Below are 20,406 nucleotides of genomic sequence, written 5' to 3' on the forward strand. Positions count from 1 at the left end.
GATATAGTTGGGTTATAATCATGATAGATAATTCTATAAAACATAATTAACTTTTTATTAAAATTTAGCTACCCATATATATTATTACCAAATGAATTTATTATTTTAAGCTACCAAGTGAGCCAAGTAAGATAGTTCTTAATTTTAAAGAATTCTTGGAGACTGCCTGAAGCATGGCCAGTGTACAATTTTGCTTAATAAGTAATGCCCCTCTCCCCCATCTTCTTTGATAATGTCTCTGTCCTTTTGTTATCAACATGAGTCCTTTCAGACTTTACTCATAAGTGTCTTTACTCATAAGTGTGGCAGTGACCTATATATATTTCCCCCTGTAATTTACCTCTGGAGGTAGACTTGAGGCCAAGATTCTTGCATTCTCTTTTTAACGTAAATCTATATAGAGCCTAACATGTAGTATGCATCTACAATATGTACTGATTATTGAATTAATTAGTTATAACAAATCAATGCATTTTAATTCAAATCATGTCTAAGAGCACTCCTTTAGCTTTTAGTTCTGTGAAACAATTAGATATTCAGTGAATTAGATAATATTTTCTAATATAAACCTACATTTGTTCATATCTTTGCATACTACTCAAAGATGGTTGAAGTGGAAGCCTGTCTGAGTTGAATGATTCAGATCATACTTGAGTTTAGAAAAATTGCAGAGAATAATCATTTTTAGCAGGTAAGGCAAGGAAATGAAAACAGGTAGAATAAATGTATTTCAGTGAAGTAAAGAAAAAATCTACTCTCTTTTACTGCTCTGAAACGAAGGTTTTTAGTTTTTTAAATACTTTTCAGGTTTTTCTGTGTGGAACTCCCTCCAAGAAATATAAAGCATTCTAGGAAACTTTTCAATGGCTAGCCATGGTAAAATTTTCCAAATAGGACTTTCTGAAATTTTATCTAAAATTTATGAGAGTGACAAAAATTGTGAGCATTCTGTTCCAATACAAATGGTACAAGGTTGGTTATAATCATCCCCCATTACCAGCAATTTCTGGAACAGATTGAGGTAAATTAAATCTTTTTGTTAGTCTTGTTGTTAACATTGACATATTTCAGTTTATTATTGGTGTCAATAAGTAGGTTATCTTACTCTTTGAATAAGTATTTTACTATTTCTTCTTTTTTTAAATTTTTTAAAATTTGTTTTTATATATTTTTTATAAACATATAATGTATTATTAGCCCCAGGGGTACAGGTGTCTGAATCACCAGGTTTACACACTTCACGGCACTCAGCATATCACATACCCTCCCCAATGTACATAACCCCACCCCCCTCTACCTACCCTCCTCCCTCCGGTCACCCTGAGTTTGTTTTGTGACAGTAAGAGTCTCTTATGGTTTGTCTCCCTCCTGATCCCATATTGTTTCATTTATTCTTTTCCTACCCCCAAACTTCCCATTTTGCATCTCCACATCCTCATATCAGGGAGATCATATGATAGTTGTCTTGCTTTGATTGACTTATTTCACTCAGCATAATACCCTGTAGCTCCATTCATGTTGTCACATATGGTAAGATTTCATTTCTTTTGATGGCTGCATAGTATTCCATTGTATATATATGCCCCATCTTCTTTATACATTCATCTGTTGATGGACATCTAGGTTCTTCCCATAGTTTGGCTATTGTGGATATTGTTGCTATAATCATTTGGGTACACATGCCCCTTTGGATCACTACGTCTGTATCTTTAGGTTGAATATCCAGTAGTGCAAATGCTGGGTCATAAGGTAGCTCTATTTTGAACTTTTTGAGGAACCTCGTTGCTGTTTTCCAGAGTGGTTGCACCAGCTTGCATTCCCACCAACAGTGTAGGAGTATTCCTCTTTCTCCCCATCCTCGCCAGCATCTGTCATTTCCTGACTTGTTGATTTTAGCCATTCTGACTGGTGTGAGGTGATATCGCATTGTGGTTTTGATTTGTATATCCCTGATGCTGAGTGTTTTGAGCACTTTTTCATGTGTCTGTTGGCCATCTGGATGTCTTCTTTGCAGAAATGTCTGTTCATGTCGTCTGCCCTTTTCTTGATTGGATTATTTGTTCTTTGGGTGTTGAGTTTGCTAAGCTCTTTATAGATTTTGGATACTAGCCTTTTATCTGATTTATCATTTGCAAATATCTTCTCCCATTCTGTTTTTTGTCTTTTGGTTTTGTTAACTGTTTCCTTTGCTGTGCAAAAGCTTTTGATCTTGATGAAATCCCAATAGTTCATTTTTGCCCTTGCTTCCCTTGTCTTTGGCGATGTTTCTACAAAAAATTTATTGCAGCTGAGGTTGAAGAGGTTTCTGCCTGTGTTCTCCTCAAGGATTTTGATGGATTCCTTTCTCACATTGAGGTCTTTCATCCATTTTTAGTCTATTTTCATGTGTGGTGTGAGGAAATGGTCCAATTTTATTTTTCTGCATGTTGCTGTCCAATTTTCCCAACACCGTTTGTTGAAGAGGCTGTCCTTATTCCATTGAACGTTCTTTCCTGCTTTTTCAAAGATTAGTTGACAATAGAGTTGAGGGTCTATTTCTGGGATCTCCATTCTGTTCCATTGATCTATGTGTCTGTTTTTGTGCCAGTACCATACTGTCTTGATGATGACAGCTTTGTAATAGAGCTTGAAGTCCGGAATTGTCATGCCGGATTTGGCTTTCTTTTTCAACATTGCTCTGGCTGTTTGGAGACTTTTCTGGTTCCATATAAATTTTAGGATTATTTGTTCCATTTCTTTAAAAAAAATGGATGGTATTTGGATAGGGATTGCATTAAATGTGTAGATTGCTTTGGGTAGCATAGGCATTTTCACAATATTTTTTCTTCCAATCCATGAGCATGGAACACTTTTCCATTTCTCTCTGTCTTCCTCAATTTCTTTCATGAGTACTTTATGGTTTTCTGAGTATAGATTATTTGCCTCTTTGGTTAGGTTTAATCCTAGCTGTTTTATGGTTTTGGGTGCAATTGTAAATGGGGTTGACTCCTTAATTTCTTTCTTCTGTCTTGTTGTTGGTATAAAGAAATTCAACTGATTTCTGTGCATTGATTTTCTATCCTGACACTTACTGAATTCCTGTACCAGTTCTAGCAGATTTGGAGTGTAGTCTTCTGAGTTTTCCATATATAGTATCACACCATCTGCAAAGAGTGATAGCTTGACTTATTGGCCAATTTGGTTGCCTTGAATTTCTTTTTGTTTTCTCATTGCTGAGTCTAGGACATCTAGTATTATGTTGAATAGCAGTCGTGATAATGGACATCCATGCTGTGTTCTTGGCCTTAGCGGAAAAGGTCTCAGTTTTTCTCCATCGAGAATGGTATTTGCAATGGGTTTTTCATAGATGGCTTAGATAATATCGAGATATATGCCCTCTATTCCTACACTTTGAAGAGTTTTGATGAGGAAGGGCTGCTATACTTTGTTGAATGCCTTTTTCAGCATCTATCTCAATAGATCCTCTCAAAGATCATGTGGTTCTTGTTCTTTCTTTTATTAATGTATTGTATCACATTGATTGATTTACGGATGTTAAACCATCCTTGCAGCCCTGAAGTATATCCCACTTGGTCGTGGTGAATAATCCTTTTAATGTACTGTTGGATCCTATTGGCTAGTAGTTTAGTGAGAATTTTCGCATCTGTGTTCATCAAGGATATTGGTCTGTAATTCTCTTTTTTGATGGGATCCTTGTCTGCTTTGGGGATCAAGGTGATGTTGGCCTCATAAAATGGGTTTGGAAGTTTTCCTTCCATTTCTATTTTTTGGAACAGTTTCAGAAAAATAGGAATGAATTGTTCTTTAAATGTTTGGTAGAATTCCCCTGGGAAGCTGTCTGGCCCTGGGCTTTTGTTTGTTTGGAGATTCCTGATGACTGTTTCAATCTCCTTACTGGTGATGGGTCTGTTCATGTTTTCTATTTCTTCCTGGTTCAGTTATGGTAGTTTATATGTCTCTAGGAGTGCATCCATTTCTTCCAGATTGTCAAATTTGTTGGTGTAGAGTTGCTCATAGTATGTTCTTATAATTGTTTGTATTTCTTTGGTGTTGGTTGTGATCTCTCCTCTTTCATTCATGATTTTATTTATTTAGGTCCTTTCTCTTTTTTTTTTGATAAGTCTGGCCAGGGGTTTATCAATCTTAGTAATTCTTTTATAGAACCAACTCCTAGTTTTGTTGATTTGTTTTATTGTTTGTTTGTTTGTTTGTTTTTGGTTTTTACTTCATTGATTTCTGCTCTGATCTTTATTTCTCTTCTCCTGCTGGGTTTAGGCTTTCTTTGTTGTTCTTTCTCCAGCTCCTTTAGGTGTAGGGTTAGGTTGTGTATTTGAGATCTTTCTTGTTTCTTGAGAAAGGCTTTCATTGCCATATATTTTCCTCTCAGGGCTGCCTTTGCTATGTCCCACTGATTTTGAACCATTGTGTTTTCATTGTCATTTGTTTCCATGAATTTTTTCAATTCTTCTTTAATTTCCTGGTTGACCCTTTCATTCCTTAGAAGGATGCTGTTTAGTCTCCATGTATTTGGGTTCTTTCCAAATTTCCTCTTGTGACTGAGTTCTAGCTTCAAAGCATTGTGGTCTAAAAATATGCAGGGAATGATCCCAATCTTTTGATACCAGTTGTGGCCTGATTTATGACTCAGGATGTGATCTATTCTGGAGAATGTTCCATGTGCCCTAGTGAAGAATGTGTATTCTGTTGCTTTGGGATGGAATGTTCTGAATAAATCTGTGATGTCCAATAGGTCCAGTGTGTCATTGATAGCCTTTACTTCCTTGTTGATCTTTTGCTTGGATGATCTGTCCATTTCAGTGAGGGGAGTGTTAACATACCCTACTAGGATTATATTACTGTTGATGTGTTTCTTTCATTTTGTTATTAATTGGTTTATACAGTTGGTTGATCCCACATTAGGGGCATGGATATTTAAAATTGTTAGATCTTGTTGTTGGACAGACCCTTTGAGTATGATATAGTGTCATTCCTCATGTCTTATTATAGTGTTTGGTTTAAAATCTAATTGATATGATATAAGGATTGCCACCCCAGCTTTCTTTTGATGTCCATTAGCATGGTAAATTGTTTTCCGCCCCCTTACTTTAAATCTGGAGGTGTCTTTGGGTCTAAAATGATTTTCTTGTAGGCAGAATATGGATGGGTTTTGTTTCTTTATCCATCCTGATACCCTGTATCTTTTGATTGGTGCCCTTAGCCCATTTACATTCAGGGTAACTATTGAGACATATGAATTTAGTGCTATTGTATTGCCTGTAAGGGGAATGTTACTGTGTATTGCCTCTGTTCCTTTCTGGTCTACTACTTTTAGGGTGTCTCTTTGCTTATTAACTTTAATGTACTATTTTTGTGTGGACATGTTTTCCTTTTTCATGGGTATATACTGAGAAGTGGAATTGTTGGTTCCTATGATAACTGTGTGTCATCTTTGAGGAATTTGCAAACTGTTATCCAAAGTGGTTGTACCACTTTTAATTCCCAGATGCAATATATGAGGATTTTAATTTCCAAAGTTCTTGCCAACACTATTTATTATTTGTCTTTTTTTTTTTTTTTTTTTTTTTACAGCTATACTACTGGACATGAGGTTGTATCTTATTGTGGTTTTGACTTATATTTCTCTGATGCCTAATGATGCTGAGCATTTCTTTTTCATGTGCTTATTAGCTGTTTGTATATCTTCCATGTAGAAATTTCTTTTAGATACTTTGCTTATTATTTTAAATATTTTATTTGTTTATTTGACAGGGAGAGGGACAGAGGGAGTCAGAACACAAGCAGGGGAAGGGGAGAAGGAGAAGCAGTCCTCCCGCCAAGCAGGGAATGGGATGCAGGGCTGGATCCATCCGAGCGTCCTGAAATCATGACCTTAGCTGAAGGTAGTTGCTTAACGATGAGCCACTCAAATGCCCACTTTGCTCATTTTTTATTGGATTTTTTTGTCTTCTTCTTATTGAGATGTGGGTGTTTTTTATGTGTTTTCAGTACAAGCTGATTACCAGACATGATTTGCAAATAATTCTCCAGTTCTCTGGGGTTTTGTTGTTGTTTTGTTTTCTTTGTTTACTTTCTCGATTGTATTCTTTGAAGCACAAAGTTTTAATTTTAATGAAGTCCAACTAATATAAATTTAATTTCGGTTGCTTATGCTTTTAGTATTATACCTAAGAAACCATTGCTAAGTCCAAGGTTACAATGTTGTCCTCATGTTTTGTGTTAGGAGCTTTTAAAATTATTATTTCAAGTCTTGCATTAGGTTTTTGACCCATTTTGAGTTATTTTCTGTATATGGTGTGAGGTTGGGGGGGATCCAATTTCATTCTTCTACATGTGGATAATTATTTTTCGCCAAAGAATTTATTCTGGATTGTGAAATCAATTCTATTGATCTTTATGTCTGTTCCTTTGCCTGTCACACACTCTCTTGAGTACTGTAGATTAGTAGCTAGCTTTGAAATCAGGAAGGACATAGATCTTCTTTAATTTACTTTCACAATATTTTAATTTTCAACAGTAAGAGCTTTGAATTGTTTTTTATTAAATTTATTTGTACTTTATTCTTCCTGATGGTACTATATATGGAATTGTTTTTTAATTCCATTTTGGAGTGGTCATTGCAAATATATAGAAATGCTGTTGATTTCTGTGTATTAATCTTTTATCCTGAAAAATTGCTTAGTTCGTGTTTTGATCTAATATTATTTTAGTGGCACCCTTTAGATTTTCTCTACGTATGATCATGTCACCTGCCAATAAAGATAGATTTATTGGGTACCTGGGTGGCTCAGTGGCTTAAGCCGCAGCCTTCATCTCAGGTCATGATCTCAGGGTCCTGAGATCAAGTCCCACATCAGGATTTCTGCTCAGCAGGAAGCCTGCTTTCCTCTCTTTCTCTCTCTCTATCTTTCTGCCTGCCTCTCTGCCTACTTGTGACCTCCCTCTGTCAAATAAATAAATAAAATCTTAAAAAAGGATAGATTTATTACTTCCTTTCAAATTAGAATTTATTTTATTTCACATTCTTATCTAATGTTTTAGCTAGTACCTATGTAACACATTGAACAGAAGTGGAAAGGGTAGCTTTTCTTGTCTTTTTTCTTTTCTATGAAAGAAAGCATTTAAGTCTTTCACCATTAAGTATGATGTTGGCATGGGTTTTTTGTACGTGCTTTTTTTTTCAGTTGGAGGAAGTTCAATTCTATTCCTAGATTACGGAGTATTCTTATCATGAAGGTTGTTGGAGCTCATGAAATAACAATGAATTTTTTCACATTTATTAAGATGATCATGCAGTTTTGTCTTTTATTCTGTTGGTATGTGGTATTATATTAATTGATTTTTCAGATGTTAAAGCCACTTTGTTTTCTGTTGGGCACAGCAAAGATGGCGCTGGCCTGCCTTCTCTTCCGGCTAGAAAAGGCGCCACCGTGGCAGTATTGGCGCCAACGTGGCAGTATTGGCACCAACGTGGCGGTTTCGGTTCCGCATATCTCTGATATTTCCTCCTCTCGCCCAACACACCCTACCCAGTTACTGACTATGTAACCAAACCCCATAGGCTCTCTCCCCACTGACCTCATTTCCCATCCCCTACCCAATATAAGCTGCAACCCCGCTCAATAAAGTGAGATCCTGCTTCGACAGATCCCCCGAGTCTGGTGTGGTTCGTTAATGCGCCTGGACTCGCGACACTCGCCATCCCACTCAGCCCCAAGGGGAGCTACCGGCTGGCCCGGACGCTCTCCTCATGCCAGTAGGCCCGCAAAACCTACCGGAGTCCAACAGTTTTCCTGGGATTAATTACAATTTTTTGGTGTATAATTCTTTTTATATGGTTAAGTATTTGGTTTGTTAACATTTTGTTGAGGGTTTTTACATATATTCATAAGGGATATTGACCTATAGGTTTCTTGTGATGTCATTATTTGGTTTTACTATCATGTTTTATTTAGTGTCATGTGTTTTCTCTTCTTGTACTTTTGGGGGGATTTTTAGAAAGAAACAGTATTAACTTTTCTTTAAATTCTTGGTAGAACCATTCAGTGAATCCACCTGGACCTGGGCTTTCCTTTGTGGTAGTTTTTTTTTTTTTTTTTTTTTTTTTTTTGAGAGAGTGAGCACAGGCAGACAGGCAGGCAGAGGCAGAGGGAGAAGCAGGCTTCCTGCTGAGCAAGGAGCCCGATGTGGGACTCGATCACAGGATGCTGGGATCATGACCTGAGCCGAAGGCAGCAGCTTAACCAACTGAGCCACCCAGGCGTCCCTGTGGTAGTTTTTTGATTACTAATTCAATCCCTATTTTTGTTGTTATGTGTCTAAAACAGTTCATGTTTTTCTAATGACTTGTCCCTTTCACCTAGTTATCTCATTTGTTGGCATACAATTTATATTAATATTCTCTTATGATCCTTTTTATTTACATAAAGTTAGTAGTAATATCTTCAGTCTCATTTCTTATTTTAGAAATGTGAGTCTCTCTTTTTTGGATATGTATCTAGTTAAAGTTTTATTAGTTTTGTTGGTATTTGGAAAGAACCAAATTTTGGTACTGTTATTTTGCTTTATTGTTATTCTCTATTTTTTGGTATTCTAATTCTGAGCTTTTTTTTAAAAAATTTTTTTCTTCTACTAGTTTCGGATATTGTTTCCTTTCTTTCTGTTTTTCTAGTGTCTGTATTTTAAAAGGTCATTTTTCAGTTTTACTGAGACATATTGGCATATAACATTATAATGTATACAACTTAATAATTTGGTACATGTACACATAGTGAGTTGATTCCTATAATTTTAGTTAACATCCATCACCTCATATAGGTATAAATTTTTTTTTGTAATGAAACTTTTAAGATCTACTCTCTTAACTACTTTTAAATATACATGACAGTGTCATTAACTACAGTCAATATGCTGTGTATTAGCTCCCCAGTTCTTACTCATGTTGGAACTAAAAGTTTGTATTTTTTTTTTAATTTTTTAAATTTATTTTCAGCATAACAGTATTCATTGTTTTTGTACCACACCCAGTGCTCCATGCAATCTGTGCCCTCTATAATACCCACCACCTGGTACCCCAGCCTCCCCCCCCCCGCCACTTCAAAACCCTCAGATTGTTTTTCAGAGTCCATAGTCTCTCATGGTTCACCTCCCCTTCCAATTTCCCCCAACTCCGTTCTCCTCTCTATCTCCCCATGTCCTCCATGCTATTTGTTATGCTCCACATATAAGTGAAACCATATGATAATTGACTCTCTCTGCTTGACTTATTTCACTCAGCATAATCTCTTCCAGTCCCGTCCATGTGGCTACAAAAGTTGGGTATTCGTCCTTTCTGATGGAGGCATAATACTCCATAGTGTATATGGACCACATCTTCCTTATCCATTCGTCTGCTGAAGGGCATCTTGGCTTTTTCCACAGTTTGGCAACCGTGGCCATTGCTGCTATAATCATTGGGGTACAGATGGCCCTTCTTTTCACTACATCTGTATCTTTGGGGTAAATATCCAGGCGTGCAATTGCTCTGTAAGAAGTAATTACACAGAAACTTAAGATATTTTGTTGTGGACATTACGAATATGACTGTATGTAATAAAATGCCAATAATTTGTAGAATATTAACTGTGGTATCTTATCCTTTACCTCTAGGAAAGTGGTGGGGTTTCTTTAGGCTTTCAATAAGAAGAATATGTTCAATATATTTCTTCCTGGAGAACTAGCATTTTCTGGTTGGCTGCTAATCATTTTAGCATTTTTGTTCCAGCATCTTACCCTGAAGGTCATTCTGGGGGATCTACTTATACAGTGAGTATTTGGCCCTAAGATGTCTAGTTACCACTAAATCTCCATAGAACTTCTTGAGGTAAATAAAATACCTTATCTCATGAGTCAAACTGCGAAATTATAGCACGTTAGACTATAAATAGATGAAGAAACATCTAGTAAAACCCTGGCATGACAGATAAAGAAACAAGGACAAGAGATGTTATATAAGGAAAACCAATGAAGTACTCATACACTAGGAATACTCATATTACATGTACTTATTTTAATATTCAATTAAGTATAAATGTAATCATAATGTTTCATACTTAGGAGTTAGACAAATGAGATTATCAATGAACAATGAAAGCATACAAAACATTTTAAGGTAGTAATTATAATTATAGTAAAAAAAGGTAACAAATTACTAATGGTGTGTCTGTTTATTTTAAAATAACACAGGATTATTGAAAGAATATTTGTAAAAGTATGGAAGAGAATAAAAGAAGTAAGATTCACCTCTGGTCTCCATCCAGATATATACTTAATGTGAAAAAATGCATGCATTTTTTTTTGCTCATTTTGATTATTTCTATCTGTATAGTGTTAAATTTGCATAATATGAAGTAAATAAATATATATATATATATATATATATACGTATATATATATATATTTTTTTTTTTAGAAAGAAAGACTGTGTGTGTGGAAGTGAGGGGGAAGGACCAGGGATAGGGAGAGAGAGAATCTAAAGCAGGCTCCACTTTCATCTCTCATCATGGAGCCCATTGTGGGGCTCCATCTCACAACCCTGAGGTCATGAACTGAGCCAAAATCAAGAGGTGGTCACTTAATCACCCTACCATCACTCAAAACCCCCAACCACCCAGGGGACTCAAACCCCCTGACCACCCAGGGGGCAGTCATCGACTGCCCAGGTTGACTGCGCCCAGGCAATTGACCCCTATTGATCTACAAGCAGATAGATGGAGCATCCCTACATCCACTCCAGCCCTGGGGAGCATGGCTGCATCCAGCTTCTTCCCAGTGGGCTATACCTTGGAGCTATAGCTATAGCTACCTATAGCCAGTGGGTTATACCCTAGAGCTCCGCATCCAGAAAGATAGACAAGGTCCTGATACCTCCAGAGGCTTTTCCCAGAAATTCCTACGCTGGCTCAGTGCTTGTAGTTTGATCCCGGACAAGCCCCCAATGTTAGGGTCCGTGATCAAAGGAACGAGACTCATTCAAAGCAAAAGCCAAGCAAAGCTTTATTTTGCGCCAAGCATCAGAAACCAAACCAACTAGTAGGGGCTATCTCTTATGAAGAGGAGATGATGATGACCCCAACAAGGCCACTCCCAATGAGGCCGCTCCGGATGAGACCACTCTGGACGAGGCCGCTCCAGACAAGCCAGGCACCCCCATAAATATATAATTTTTAGAGAATCTTGTTGCAATTTGCAAGATGCCTTATTTCTTTAAAGGAGAGTACAGAAGTATTCTGGGATCCTCATAATTAATGGAAAGCAAGTACTTTTTAAGAACTCTTTATTTTACATAATAAAGAATATGGACAGTCTTCATAAACATTGACTTGGATTCAAGTGTTGTTTTGCAACGTCATAACAGCAGCTACTATTACTAATTATTATGATTATACAACTAATCATCATTCTCCTTGTCCTCTTCCTCCTCATCTTGTTCCACTCCTATTGACATCATCACAATCTCTTAGTGTGAAAGGAGACATCTTCCAAGAATAGGGTTAGATTGAATAGAACTTTCACTAATCTTACCTCAGGCTTTACCTTTGTGAAAGTTTCCATAGGTTGCCCGAATAATTTGTAATCAAGAAAGATTTCATTAACCCCTAAATAAGACCTCAGGTTTAGGGGCGCCTGGGTGGCTCAGTGGGTTAAGCCGCTGCCTTTGGCTCAGGTCATGATCTCGGGGTCCTGAGATTGAGTCCCACATCGGGCTCTCGGCTCAGCAGGGAGGCTGCTTCCCTCTCTCTCTCTCTCTGCCTGCCTCTCCATCTACTTGTGATTTCTCTCTGTCAAATAAATAAATAAAATCTTTTAAAAAAAAAAAGACCTCAGGTTTATGTTGCTGCTAATCAAAGGGTAGACAAAAAGGATCTCTGAATAGATCATTTAATAGTTCAGTAAGGTATGCTTGCTGCCAATGTCTTAAAGATATACAATGAATTTAAAACACATATATTATTTTTCTTATAGGAAATATCATCCTATATACTTTGTAACTTTAAACTATTGATAGTTTCCAGATAGAAGTGGTAGAAATTTAATAAGTGTGCAGAATTTATGGTCCTTATCATACATGAAATATCCATTTTCCCCTTGATCATTTTGACATTATGGTGTCAAGAACTAAGTTCCCTATGGGATTTTACTGAAGTTTCATGCAGGCTTGGTATATGGCAGAGAACCCTTGCTCCAATAAGCATATCCATTTTATGTTCTAAATGTCAAACTCTGGGATCACAAATGAGGAATTACTCAAATGCTGTAAGAAAGGCAAATAATTTTGGATTTGGCTGCCAATATTGTTGGGGACACATAATATTGTTAAGGAATTGTCTCCCCCTTAAGCTAGAATAATGGTGAAGAGCCTTAACACTTACCAAAAAATGTGAGCATTTCATACCTCATCTGATTGTCAAACTATGCGTTTACTCTTAAGTATGGCAAAGAATATTTACAAATTTGCTAGAATATACAGTCTTTATCTTTGGAAACTAGTTCTTATTCAGTGAGGAATCATATCAAATTAGGTGGACAAATTTTAGATTTTTAATAATACTCATAATAGTAACAAAATCATGACAGTAGTTAATACTACTTCTGTATCACTGATTATGTGCCAGAGACATTTTAAGGGATTTATAGATATTAAAAATTTTTTTCACTGAAAGAAATATGAGATTGATAATGTAGAGTTGGCATAGTCTTATCTTTAACATCTGGTTTTTCTGTCATGTTGTCTGAACTCTTGCAACAACCTCCTAAATGGTTCTCTTTTTCATTCTTGCCCCTCTACAATCCAATCCAGTGATGGCATCTTGGATACTTTTTGAAAAAGGAAATCTGATCATATATTTCCCTTTTCACACTCCATTTTCCCCTTTTTATTAGCTCCATAATGCTCTTAGTAGATGCTTCAGAAGCCTTATAATTATTTGTCTCTAACATACTTGTCCAACATCATCAGCCTCTTTATTCAGCCTCTTTCTATTAGACAAAACAGACTTCTCAGGAACTGTCATTATTACTCTACCTTATTTACTTTTCAGAGTCTTCCTCTCTCCCCATTCCTTCCTCTTCAAGTCTCACTTATCAATGATATGAGATACCTTTCTATGATTCCTGCTGAATGTTCATTACTATTGCAGTCTTTCCTTATTATAATACTTTTCACATAATTTTTTTTATCACATGCTTGTATTTTGTCTTTCCAAGTAGAATGTCAGGCATGTATGGGTAGAAATTGTGTTTACACTGTTCTCTGAATATCCAGGACTTACCTCTGAGCTAGTCACTTCCAGAATATTCTTTGAATGAATGAATGATACTTTCTTTTGTGTTGAATAATGAAGGCCTTAAGTGACCCTATTCCCAAAGTCTCCAGGTATAATATGTTGTTTTGCAATGATAATAAAATTCACATTGTAATTTCATCTAATATAATTGTAATATTAGAAATATTTACATTTTTAATTAGCATATATCAGCTTCCCATATCTTCCTCACTGTAATCAGACCTTCTAAATAAAGAATACAGAATCATTTCTACTGAAAATAAAATATAAACAAAGCAAAACATACAGAAATAGGTTACTATAGGCAAGAGATTGACAGATTTGTTGGTGAGTCCTCCAATAAACTGAAAATGTGGTAGGAATAAGTGAGGAAATTCAGGATTCCAGTAGACTTGAGTGAACTATATTTCATCTTTCCTCAATAAGTCAGATAATATAGTGCATCTACCTGAAGGGAAAAAAGCAAACAAAATGTAGAGGAAACAGGAATATTATAATGTGAATATACCAGGTAATTTTCTGAAAGGAGCTTGAAATAATTTAGCCAAAGCTGTTTAAAAGTGCCTGTGGTTTGGAGAAAGACTCAAGATGGAGGAGGAGTAGCAGACTGAGAGGACATCCAGTTGCAGGAGTACAGTTAGATAGTTATCAACATTCTGTACACTTACAAATTCAATAGGAGATTCAAGAGAAGAGCAGCAATTCTAGGAACAGAAAATAGACCACTTTCTTAAAGGTAGGAAGTGCAGAGAAGTGAATCCAAAGTGACAGGAAGATAGACTGCTGGGGGAAGGACCAGCTCCTGGCAAGCGGTGGAGAAATAGAGCACAGAATTTGAACTTTTAAAATTCTGCTCCACTGAGGGACATCGATCCAGAGGCTAAGCAGGGGCGGAACCCACACAGGGACAGTGTGGTCTCAGGTTCCATGGGGTAACAAAAGGATCAGAGTTGTCTGACTGTAGCAGAGCTCAAAAGTATTAGAGCGGGGAAGGCAGCTATGGAGACGGAACTTTGGAGAGAGCTCTCAGCTTGGGATTACCTTAAACTGTGATCTGTGCACAATCAGACCACTACTCTTTGAGCAGGGATGCCACAAGTGGCAGATCTGGGGAGAACCACCAAAAGAGCAGAGTGGCAGGAATCTGTTGGGTTTGGAGATTCCAAAAGGGGCTGTGCACCAGAGACAGAAATGCTCAGTCACAGGCCAGGTGAGCTTGGAGCACAGTGGGAGACCAGGAAGATGGAAGTGATTGAGCGATTTTCTCAGAAGACATACTGAGGAGTGGGACCCTGAGCTCTCAGTTCCTCTGCGCTGTAGATTGGGAGGCCACAATTTTCATTCCCATCTTCCAGAGAGAGCTCTACGGAAATTGTTCAGGTAACAAAAGCTCCCAAGAGTGAACCCCGAGCAGATTACTTAGCCCAGCCCCTGGCAAGGGTGGTGCAGTTTCACCTTGTAAAAAGACATTTAAGGATCACTACAACAGGCCCCTCCCCCAGAAGATCAACAAAAACATCTAGCCAAGACCAAGCTCACTGATCAGGAACAGCAGAATTCCAGAGGAGTAAAAACAAAGCATGGAATTTATGTCTTTTTCCTCATGATTCTTTAATCTTGCAAAGTTAAACTTTAAAAATTTTTGTATTCTAATTTTTTAACTTTTCCTCTTTCCTCTTTTAATGTTTTTTAACTAGTTTATCTTAACAACGCCTTTCTAAAAACAAAAATAAAAACAACCCTTTTAAACCTTCATTATTATAGTCATATTTTATCCTTCATCTTATCTAACTTTATTTTTGGTACACATATAGGATTTTTCTTCTAAAAAGTTTTGGGATATGACTTCTAATAGATCAAAATATGTCCTAAATCGAGCACAAGGCCTTGTTCTAGTCTCCATCTTGAGCAAATTCTCTCCACTTTCTTTTCCCAACCAGCTTATCTTACCAATTCCTTTTTTTTAAATTTTAAAAAATTTTCATCTTTACAATCATATTCCATCCCTTCATCATATTTACCCTTATTTTTGTGTATATAGTTTTTCTTTTGTTATAATTTTGGGAGGTAGTTTTTCCTAAGAGAACAAAATACATCCAAAATCAAGTGGGTGGCTCTGTTCTATTCACCAGTCCAATGTATGTGTGTGTATACGCACACACACACACAAATATATATATATATGTATATATATTCAATATATATTAATATATATGTAACATATATTTTATTTTATTTATATTTTCTTATATATATATATTTATATATGCATATGTGTGTGTATTTTTAATTTTAATATTATATATTTATATATGTGTGTGTGTATTTTTAATTAAAAAGTTATTTTTAAACTTCTTTTTACCCCCTTCCTACTCCCTCCTGTATGGGATCTCTTCTGATATGGATAGCATACATTTTTCTAGGGTCTTTACCACCCTTTACTATTTTATTCTCTCAGTCATATACTCTTATCATATACTCTTATCTCGAAAAAATGACAAGGCAGAAAAACTCACCACAAAAAAAAAGAACAAGAGGCAGCACCAAAGGCTAGGGATCAAATTGATACGGACATTGGTAAGATGTCAGATCTAGAGTTCAGAATGATGATTCTCAAAGGCCTAGCTGGGCTTGAAAAATACATGGAAGATTTTAGAACCCTGTCTGGAGAAATAAAAGCCCTTTCTGGAGAAATAAAAGAGCTAAAATCTAAACAAGCTGAAATTTAAAAAGCTATTAATGGGATGTGATCAAAAGTAGAGTCTCTTACTGCTAGGATAAAGAAGGCAGAAGAGAGAATTAGTGAAATAGAAGACCAAATGATGGAGAATAAAGAAGCTGAGCAAAAGAGAGACAAACAACTCCTGGACCATGAGGGGAGAATTTGAGAGATAAGTGAAACCATAAGATGAAACAATATTAGAATAATTGAGATTACAGAAGAGGAAGAAAGAGAGAGGGGAGCAGAAGGTATATTGAAGCAAATTATAGTAGAGATTTCCCTAATATGGCAAAGGGAACAAGCATAAAAATCCAGGAGGCACGGAAAACTCCCCTCAAAATCAATAAGAAAAAGTACACACCCCATCATCCCATAGTAAAATTTATGTCTTAGTGACAAAGAGAAAATCCTGAAAGCAGCCCAGGAGAAGAAGTCTGTAACATACAATGGTAGAAATATTAGATAGGCATCAGATTTATCCACAGAGACCTGGCAGACCAGAAAGAACTGGTATGATACATTCAGAACACTAAATGAAAAAAAAAAATGCATCCAAGAATAATACATCCAGCTAGGTTATCACTGAAAATAGAGGGAGAGATAAAACTTCGAAGACAAAAAAAAAACTGAATTTGTAAACATCAAATAGCCCTGCAGGAAATTTTGAAAGGGCTCCTCTAAGCAAAGAGAGAGCCTAAAAGTAGTAGACCAGAAAGGAACAGAGAAAATATACAGTAACAGTCACCTTACAGGCAATACAATGGCACTAAATTAATCTTTCAATAATTACCCAGATGTGAATGGGCTAAATGCCCCAATCAAAAGACACAGGGTATCAGAATGGATTAAACAACAACAAAAAAGAGACCCATCGATATGCTGTCTACAAGAAACTCATTTTAGACCCAAAGACACCACCAGATTTAAAGGGAGGGTATGGAAAATCATTTACCATGCTAATGCACATCAAAAGAAAGCTGGGATGGCAGTCCTTATATCAGATTAATTAGATTTTAAGCCAAAGACTATAAAAAGAGATGGGGAAGGACACTATATCATACTCAAAGTGTCTCTCCAACAAGAAGATCTAACAATTTTAAATATCTATGCCCCTAATATGGGAGCAGCCAATATATAAATCAAGTAATAACAAAATCAAAGAAACATTTTGACAATAATACAATAATAGTAGGGGAACTTAACACCTCCTTCACTGAAATGGACAGATCATCCAAGCAAAGATCAAAAAAGAAATAAAGGCCTTCAATCACACACTGGACCAGATGGACAACACAGATATATTAAACACATTCCATCCCAAAGCAACACAATGCACATTCTACTTTAGTGCACATGAAACATTTTCCATAATAGATCACATCCTGGTTTGCGAATCAGCTCTCAACTGGTACCAAAAGATTGGGATAATTCCCTGTATATTTTCAGACCACAATGAAACTAGAACTCAATCACAACAGGAAAGTTGGAAAGAACACAAATACATGAAGGCTAAAAGCATCCTACAAAAGGATGAATGGGTCAACCAGGAAATTAAAGAAGAATTGAAAAAAAATCATGGAAACAAATGATAATCAAAATACAACTGTTCAAAATCAGTGGGACACAACAAAGGCAGTCCTGAGAGGAAAATATATAGCTATACAAAGCTTTCTCAAGAAACAAGAAATGTCTCAAATACACAACCTAACTCTATACCGAAAGGGACTGGAGAAAGTACAGCAAAGAAAGACTAAACCCAGCAGGAGAAGAGAAATAATAAAGATCAGAGCAGAAATCAATGACATGGAATCAAACAAACAACAACAACAACAACAAAAATAGAAGAAATCAATGAAACAAGGCACTGGTTCTTTGAAAGAATTAATAAGATTGATAAACCCCTGGCCACACTTATCCAAAAGAAAAGAGAAAGGACCCAAATAAATAAAATCATGAATGAAAGAGGAGAGATCACAACCAACACCAAAGAAATACAAACAATTATAAGAACATATTATGAACAACTACATGCTAGGAAATTTGACAGTCTGGAAGAAAGGGATGCATTCCTAGAGATGCATAAACTACTGAAACTGGACCAGTTAAAAATAGAAAACCTGAACAGACCCATCACCAGTAAGGAGATTGAAACAGTCATCAAAAATCTCCAAACAAACAAGAGCCCAGGGCCAGACGGCTTCCAAAGGGAATCCTACCAAACATTTAAAGAAGAATTCATTCCTATTCTCCTGAAACTGTTCCAAAAAATAAAAATGGAAGGAAAACTTCCAAACTCATTTTATGAAGCCAGCATTATCTTGATCCTAAAACCAGACAAAGACCCTATCAAAAAAGGGAACTACAGACCAATGTCCTTGATGAACACAGATGTTAAAATTCTCACCAAAATACTAGCCAATCGGATCCAACAGTACATTAAAAGGATTATTCATCACGAGCAAGTGGGATTTATTCCTGGGCTGTGAGGTTGGTTCAACATCCGAAAATTGGTCAAAGTGAAACAATACATTAATAAAAGAAAGAACAAGAACCAGATCATCTTCTCAATAGACGCTGAAAAAGCACTGACAAAGTGCAGCATCCTATCTTGATCAAAACTCTTCACAGTGTATGGATAGAACATACATACCTCAATAACGTCAAAGCCATCTATGAACAACCAACAGCGAATATCATTCTCAATGGAGAAAAACGGAGAACTTTCTGCTTAAGTCAGGAACAGGGCAGGGATGTCCATTATCACCATTGCTACTCAACATAGTAGTAGAAATCCTAACCTCAGCAATCAGACAACAATAAGAAATTAAAGGCATCTAAATCAGCAAAGAAGAAGTCAAACTATCACTCTTTGCAGATGATGTGATACTTTATGTGGAACCCCAAAAGACTCCACTCCAAATTTGCTAGAACTTGTACAGGAATTCAGTAAAGTGTCAGGATATAAAATGAATACACAGAAATCAGTTGTGTTTCTATGCACCAACAACAAGACAGAAGAAAGAGAAATTAAGGAGTCAATCCCATTTATAATTGCTCCCCAAACCATAAGATAAATAGTAATAAATCTAAACAAAGAGGTGAAGAATCTATACTCAGAAAACTATAAAGTACTCATGAAAGAAATTGAAGAAAATACAGAGAAATGGAAAAATGTTCCATGCTCATGGATTGGAAGAAAAAATGTTGTGAGAATGTCTATGCTACCTAAAGCATTCTACATGTTTAACACAATCCTTATCAATATACATTCCCTGTTTTTCAAAAAAATGGAACAAAGAACCTTGAAACTTATATGGAACCAGAAAAGAACCCGAATAGGCAGAGAAATGTTGAAGAAGAAAGCCAGAGATTGTGGGCATCACAATTCCAGACTACAAGCTCTTTTACAAAGCTGTCATCATCAAAACAGTATGGTACTGGTACAAAAACAGACACATAGATTAATGAAACAGAATAGAGAGCCCAGAAATAGACCCTCACCTCTATGGTAAACTAATCTTTGACAAAGCAAGAAAGAAATCTTTTTCCAATGGGAAAACAAAACAAAACAAAACAAAAAAACCATCTCTTCAACAAATGGAGTTGGGAAAATTGGACATCCATATGCAGAAGAATGAAACTGGACCATTTCCTTACAACACACACAAAAATAGACCCCAAATGGATAAAAAACCTCTGTGTGAGAAAGCAATCCATCAAAATCCTTGAGTAGAACACAGGCAGAACCTCTTTGACCTCAGCCACAGCAACTTCTTCTTAAAAACATCATGAAAGGCAAGAGAAACAAGGCACAAATGAACTTGATCAATATCGAACACTTTTGCACAGCAAAGGAAACAGTCAACAAAACCAAAAGACAGCCAACAGAATGGGAGAATATATTTGCAAATGACATATCAGATAAAAGGTTAGTATCCAATATTTATAAAGAACTTATCAAACTCAACACCGAAAGAACAAAGAGCACAATGAGATATCACCTCACACCAGTCAGAATGGCTAAAATTAACAATTCAGGAAATGGCAGATTCTTGGTGAAGATGTGGAGAAAGGAAAACCCTCCTACACTGCTGGTGGGAATGAAAGCTGGTGCAGTGACTCTGGAAAAGAGCATGGAGTTTCTCCAGAAAGTTGAAAATAGAGCTACCCTACTTCCCAGCAATCACACTTCTGGGTATTTACCCTAAAGATACAAATATAGTGATCTGAAGGGGCATGCACATCCAAATGTTTATAGCAGCGATCTCCACAATAGCCAAATTAGGGAGAGAGCCTAGATGTCCATCAACACCTGAGTGGATAAAGAAGAAGTGGTACATA

General features: G+C 36.4%; 1 pseudogene; it reads right to left on the reverse strand.

Moving 5' to 3' along the window:
* LOC132002172 (UDP-glucuronosyltransferase 2B31-like) overlaps nucleotides 1-20,406 on the reverse strand; it is a 48,241-nt pseudogene that overhangs the window by 14,370 nt on the left and 13,465 nt on the right.

The sequence above is a fragment of the Mustela nigripes genome, chromosome 1 (genome assembly GCF_022355385.1).
Source record: "Mustela nigripes isolate SB6536 chromosome 1, MUSNIG.SB6536, whole genome shotgun sequence".
Lineage (NCBI taxonomy): Eukaryota > Metazoa > Chordata > Mammalia > Carnivora > Mustelidae > Mustela > Mustela nigripes.